Genomic DNA, 7,261 nt, shown 5'->3' with positions numbered 1-7,261 from the left:
AGCATGTACTGTGTATTTAGTCCTGTGCCAGGAGCTTCTCCTGGGTCAGGAACACCGACTCCTCCAGGAGATCCATCACTTCCTCCAGGAGACGGTACCTGTATTGTCCCGACATCAGTGAATAGTGGGTAATCTGCCTCCCAGGGCAGAGTGATATGCCTGGAGTCACACAGCTGGTGAGAAACAGAACTGGGACAGACACTCAGACCATGTGACTGCGACTTGCAGATTTTTAACCACAGAATGATCCACGAGCTACAGCTAGATCAGGGGTGTGGATGCATATCTCCGAAGCACATTTAGAACTGAGACAGGGAGAGTGGGGGAAGGGCACTTCCCAGCACTGAGCCCAGGGTCTCATTTAAGACTCAGAGCTGAGGTCAATACAGTGAGGCCTCTGCATCCACTCATTCTGTATTTGTGGATTGAACCATCCGTGGATTGAAAATACAGGTTCAGTCTCGCTAATGGAAAATACTTAGAAAGGTTGCAGGTTGCAAAGTTTGGTTTTTTGTTTGTTTGTTTGTTTGTTTTTTAGATTTTTGGACAATTCTTACTGGTTAAACATCCCTGATCTGGAATCCAAAATGTACCCAAATCCAAAAATTGCTGAGCATTATGTCAGTGCTCATGACACTTTTCAGCACTAAAAAAAATCTAAAAAATCTAAAAATCTGACCAAACAGTTTTGGTCAGATTTTTAGATTAGAGAAGATTAACCTGTATTTTTTTAATGTTTATGTACTGTTATGGCTTAGATATTAGGTGTCCCCCAACCCCAAAAGCTCATGTTTGAGTCAATGCAAAAATAATAAAAGTTTAGAGGAAATGATTGGGTTTTGAGAGCCTTAACCTAATCAGTACATTAATCCCCTAACAGGGATTAACTGTGGGGGGGTAACTGTAGGCAGGTAGTACATGGCTGGAGAAGGGAAATCACTGGGGGTGTGCCTTTGGAGTATATATATATATATATATATATATATATATATATATATATATATATATATATATATATATTGTCCCTGGTCTTCAGTGTTTCTCTGCTTTCTGATTGCCATATCAAAGCCATTTTCCTTCATCACCATCTTCCACCATGATGTTCTGCTTCCCTTAGAGCCCAGAGCAATGGAGCCGGGTGTCTGTGGACTGAGACCTCTAAAACCGTGAGCACCACATAAGCTTTTCCTCCTCTAAAAGTGTTCTCATCAGGTCTTTTGGTCACAGCAGCTAAAAACCTGACTAAAACATGTGCAGGACATATACTGGCTTTTCCTGTCATTGTTTCCTAAACATAATATAACAAATATTTCTTTAATAGCATATGCATTGCTTTAGGTATTATAAGTCACATAGTGGTGATTCAATGTGGAAGAGGATGTCCCAGGTTCTAGGCAAACACCGGGCCATTTTATGTGAGGGAACTGAATATCTTCAGACTCTGGTATCCCCTAGAGGTCCTGGAACCAATTCCCAGTGAAGGCCAAGTGACAAGCATATAGAAGTCACAGCAAGGACAACTGTAAAAAGTTTTGAGATGCCAACTTTATATAAACAATTGGAAGAAACCGAAGTTGCAGAAGAAAAAAAATAGTAATCAGATTGAAATTAATAAAAATAAAATGGGTAGGTGGGAGTAGAAGTAGGCTCCATAAATTGAGCAGTAGGCATTCACCAGGGCTTTGCGGAGTGCTTGATAATAGTCCTGTGGAATCCTCTGGAAAGATGCACCTGGAGTGCTAACCGGGCCCTCTCCTTTACACGATTGATTTACTTCTTCAGTAGGCACCCAGGGAAAGAGTAGTTTCCATGATATCAGGGGCCTTCTCACAAGAAGTTTTGTTAACGTGGTATTTAATGTCATTGGTAAGTGAAGAGGGGGGAAAATGCTATGTTTTTTTTCTGCTTAAACCATTAAGGTTAGTCTCATTTTTAATCATTTCTCTGATCTGCTTTTTGAAGCTATGCCACATCATTGGGTGCAAAGACTTGTTCTGAGGCCCTACTGTGCAACATTCCAGGGTTAGGGGTGCCGGGTTCATCAACTCACTAGGGAACTGTTAGTGAAGACTTTTATGGCTAACTCCCACATCTTTGTGATCTCAGTAGCCCTTACTTGTAAAATACATGCCATTCTATCTATCTTCTGGGAGGCAAATTAGTTTACATGTCTCGTGTGCTGATGAAACTATTAAAAGAAGGCCACTGTGAGCTTCTCTTGTTAGAGCTCCACATCCTCATGAACAATACTTGGTTTCACCCAATTTTATTCTGACTGCCTTCAGTGTGTTCCCATATCATCAGGTGGTTCCTATCAGCTATTCATTTAAACATGTATTCTTTTAACAGTAATATATAAAGCACAGAGAAAGGTATATATTAACAAAAATAGCATCTCATTCTAGGGCAAGGAAGACAAGAAGAAATAAATAAATGATTTGTGTATAGTCTTTTCTCCCTCTGCATATTTATATTTGTATATACATATAATTGTAAAACTTCACATGTATGAATATAAATTAAAATCCTGGTATATATGGTTTTGTATACATTTTTCTATCATGCAAGAAGCCAGCATTTTTTTATACCACTAAATTCTCTTGGAAAGCATGATATTAAAGGCTGTATATAGTCATCTATCATATGGATATGTAGTCATTAAACATGTCCTTCTTTTGGAGATATGTCTTCCATATCAAGACTGGGAGCCATAAATAAAAGCCTACGCTGCTTCCATTATCAACGGTGCAGTCATGGAGGAAGATAGACGTCCACCAAGAGGACAAAATGACATGAAGACAACAGGAAGAAGAGCCCTGGTTGGTTTGGGAGTGGTCAGAGATCAAATTTTATTATTTGAGCTCAGAATTAAAAGATAAGGTAAAAGTTCCACAAGGAAATGCACAGAAGGAGGGTATCTAGGCAGAGGGAACAATTTGCCCTATGTGTCAACTTTCCATGACTGTGACAAAATACCTGAGAGATGGTTTACTTATGAGGAGGAGAGGTTCATAGTTGCAAAGATTTTGTTGAGTCCACAGTCACTTGGCTCTGTTGTTTGGGGCCTGTGATGAGACAGAAGAGACATCAAGGCAGGGAGCAAGTGAAGAAACAAAACTGCTTACCTCGTGGCAGCCAGGAATCAAGGGAAAGAGGACCTGGCCAGGGTCTGGATTTCCCCTTCAAGGGCATGCCTCCAGTTACGTAGCTTTCTTCCACTAGGTTCCACCTCTCAGAGGTTCCTTTACCTCCCTATGGCACCATGGGTGGTGACCAAGCCTTTTCCTTATGGACCTGTGTGGAACATTTAGGATCCATGTCTACACTGATCATAGGGTTTCCAAGGGCATGAAAGATGGCCTCCAAGACGACCTGGGGATTCTGAAAGCATTTTGCAGAAGGGGAAGGGGCTATTAAAAACAGAGTCACTGAAGAGGAAGCTGAGATAGAAGTTTTAGCAAGTTCTTGTGTAAAGATGAGCAAGAGAGCCGGGTCAAATGAGGCACCCATGGTCCCAGATGAAGTTTTTCTTCCAATTTAATTTTTTTAAAGCTATTCAACATAATCACCTGTGGAGTGCTTTCCTGGCGAGATAAGAGAAGCTTGCATGAGCCGCTTGATAAACCTTTCTGAGCCTGGGGGGACTCAATATGGAATCCCAGCTGTGGTTATATGTAAGACACAAGCAAAAAACAGATGTGAGATGACCCTAATTGCCTCAGTCTATCCCAGTCAGTGGCCTGAAGTTAGTCTAGGTTTCTTCTGGTGTCTGAAATTAGGAAGTGCATCTTTGGAAAATCGAAATTTATAATGTGGAGTTTTAAACCCAAATTAACTATTTGACTCCTTTGACTACTAAATATAAGTTCCAGTTCACTTGCTTAGACAAAACTAAAAAAAAAAAAAAAAGCATTGTAATAAACAAGGCCTTTAACTGGGAAAGCCATACTGGGGTATGGCTACCCGCAAACTTATATTTTGCTCTACCTTTTCCAAAAGAGCAAATCGAAGGCCTTGTAGCACAAACTAAAATAGTTCTGAATACAAACTTTATTGTCTTGGTGTCTCTGCAGGGATTTTCTTTGGATTTTTATATTAGATTAATTCCTGATAACAAATTTATGACAGCAAGTGGAGATTGACAGAAATCTCTCTCTCTCTCTCTTCCCCAGTTCAGCTCTTAACCAGTTTGGATTGTGGACCTAACACTCCATGGTATTTTTATCTCTGGGAGATTTGTCCGAACCTGTTTTCAGATTCCACCTACCCATGCTCTGAATTATTACTTCTGTCTGGTGAAAGATCCAAATGACCATCCTACAGATATCTTAATTACAGTCCACATCACCAGACAGACACATAAATTATAGTTAGCTTCCCATTAGCTACCTAAATTGAATCAGGCACTTTGCAGACAGTGAAAAATACTAGACCATCCAAAAGTTAAGAGAGGTTTGTCGAATGAATGAAGTTATTCACAACTTGGACTTCAGAGTGAACCACAAACTGTTGCCAGAAGCAAATGTATCTTCTGGTTGGATGTTGTTGTGTCTGTTAATAGATTTTTGGACTGTTGCAGAGAGCAAGTTGGCATTTGGTTGATTTGGGGAACAGATTGCATTTCTTGAGTTTTCTTCTTTTTGCTTCCATTTTTGAGGCTTGGGAAATTTTTGCCTTCATTCCAAGTTTGTGGGAATCATTCAACGCAGGACATCTGCTTGGGCTAAACCACTTGTGATGATCTGGGATTGCTTGGATTTCTGTTCCGTCCCCCAAGGTGCTATTCTGAACACATGACAAAACGGCTTACATTTTCTGAGCATATTGCAACTCCCGATAGATTTGGCCATCACACATCGTCCCCATGCAGATAAGTACATATTCTTTATGGTTCTGTGGGGTACACTCACCATTCCCCAAACTCTAGAAGCCTTATTCAAAATATTTCAGCTGCCTTTTTTGACTCCAACAAAACTTGCAGTTTGCAGCTGACTAGCAGGAATTAACACACAGTCTCTCTGATGTCTTACAACCACCAATGGCCAGGTGAAAAGAGGTGGTTTGGAAAAATAATGACATTAAGAGAGAAATGAAAAGAAAACTGAAACTGCTGCAGAAACTATTGCTTAGGATAGAGTGGCAGACCCCTCCCTCCCTCCCTCCCTCCCTCTCTCTCTCTCTCTCTCTCTCTCTCTCTCTCTCTCTCTCCCTTCCCTAAAAGCCCCAGATGCTGGTAGGAGTTGAGAAATGACAACTTCTTGCAAGTTTGCTGAAAGAAGAGACTTTTAAAGGGGTCTTTTGTGTCTCAGTTTCCCTTTTCCCGTTTTCTGTGAGCAAAGCTGGAATTCTGACAATTGTTCCTAACTTCACGTAGGTTCTCATCTCTAGGCCACATCCATACTGGGGAATGAAGAGAACTTAAAGTCGGCCTGGGAAGGGTCGAGGAAGAGGCTCGGACTCTGAGAGTCCCAGTCTTGCAGTTTTCTTTTAAGTGGACCTGGCTAGTTCCCCAGGGAATACGAAAAGAGACACCCAGCATACAAGTTCTGCCCATGGACTCTGGACATTTTCCTATGGTAGGTTTGAACATCCTTGATAATTCATCGAGGAGATCAGCAAACAGCTAACAGGGTCTGGAATGGCCAACATCACCGTGGAAATGGTTGGATAATTCAATTCTCAGCTTTATTCCTAGCCTCTTCCTCCACAAAACAACAAAACCATTAAATTGCTTATCTTTTCTAACTCAGTAGAGTCAAAATTTCTGCATCTTTGCTTCTTGTTCTCTGCATTGCCATCATGTGAGGCTATTTAAGACCCTATTTCCAGGTGGGTGAGATGGCACATGCTTGTAATTCCAGGGGACATAGAGGCTGAGGCAGGAGGATGGTGAGTTCAAAGCCAGCCTCAGCAATTTAGTGAAGCCCTAAGCAACTCAGTGAGACCCTGTCTTTAAATAAAATACCAAAAAAAGGGCATAACAGAAACATTCTGACGTGGGGGTTCTGGATTTTCATTGGTGGGGGGACAATGAAGTCCATAATTGTGCTCATGGGATGCCTGGCTGGAAAGACACACCCTGCTGGCTGTCCCTACAAACCCTGAGTGTGGTTTACTCTTCATGATGTATGAGGCGAGTTCAGCTTTCTTCACTTACTGTATGGTGTCGCATTGAGGCCAAAAACGTCAGAAGAACCTTAATGTATCATTTAGTTTAACACAATGCTTTTGCAGAGGGAGAAATTGAGGCCAGGAAAAGAGAACAATTTGGTTAAGCTCTCCCAACCACCAAGTGGAAAAGCTGAAACTAGAACTCGGTTTTGAATTTTAGACACAGGAAAACTTAAGCTTTCTCCCCAAATGTTCTGACCCTGCACGATCAGAAAGATTGTTCGAGCCTTATTATCTTCAGTCCTGAGGGAGAATCATCTGTGTTCCCATATAATTCTGGCTACGGTGAACTTGCTGTGAGTTCCTATGACGTGTGTGGAAAGTTCTTTTCTGCTTTCACCCCTACACCTTGCCTAGATCTATCATTCTGGACCACAAGTTACACCACCCAACAGCCCATTTCTGTTCTTGAAAGGGACATTTTTTCAAAATATGGCATATTTCATCTTTTTCCTGCCATCTTGTGAGGGGAGATGATGGCAAGATAGAAATGATCCATCATAATCCTTTCAAATGCCAGAACACTCTGCTTCCTATGAAATAATGTTGACTCTCTGTCACAAGTGAAAACGATGGCTGTCAGGGACAAGAGAACTAGTAGTTTCAAAAGATTCAGTTCCCACATACAGGATCCCTGAAATCAACTTCAATTTATAAGTTGTCAAAATTTATCCCACATAATGAATTTATCATCCCAGACCAAAAGCTCAGAGGGTCCTTTGAACCTCACTATCCATATTTTCAGAGAACTTTCAATTTAGAATCAATCTAGGTCTTCTGATGGAGGTATATGTGTGGTGACCACAGGAAGGTGCTTTCACCGAATAATTATTTATTGAGCATCTACTACGTGCAGCATATGATCACGGGTCATTCTGTTTATTGGTCAGGGCAAGCAGCAGGGTAAAGGGGTTGACATTGCCTCACCCCAGAGGTTCATCGGAAAGAATGAAACATTCTCCAGATCTCAGCCACCTAAGTGGGCAACCAGAAGAGTTTTCTCAATTCAAGTGGCTGCCACTTTCACCTCAGAACAAGTTTTCAGGGAATTTAGAGAAAGGAGCAATCACTTAGAACTGTGGAGAGCAGA

The sequence above is a fragment of the Callospermophilus lateralis genome, unplaced genomic scaffold (assembly GCF_048772815.1).
Source record: "Callospermophilus lateralis isolate mCalLat2 unplaced genomic scaffold, mCalLat2.hap1 Scaffold_79, whole genome shotgun sequence".
Taxonomy (NCBI): Eukaryota; Metazoa; Chordata; class Mammalia; order Rodentia; family Sciuridae; genus Callospermophilus; species Callospermophilus lateralis.
The sequence above is the reverse complement of the archived record's forward strand: the minus strand, read 5'-3'. Positions refer to the sequence as shown.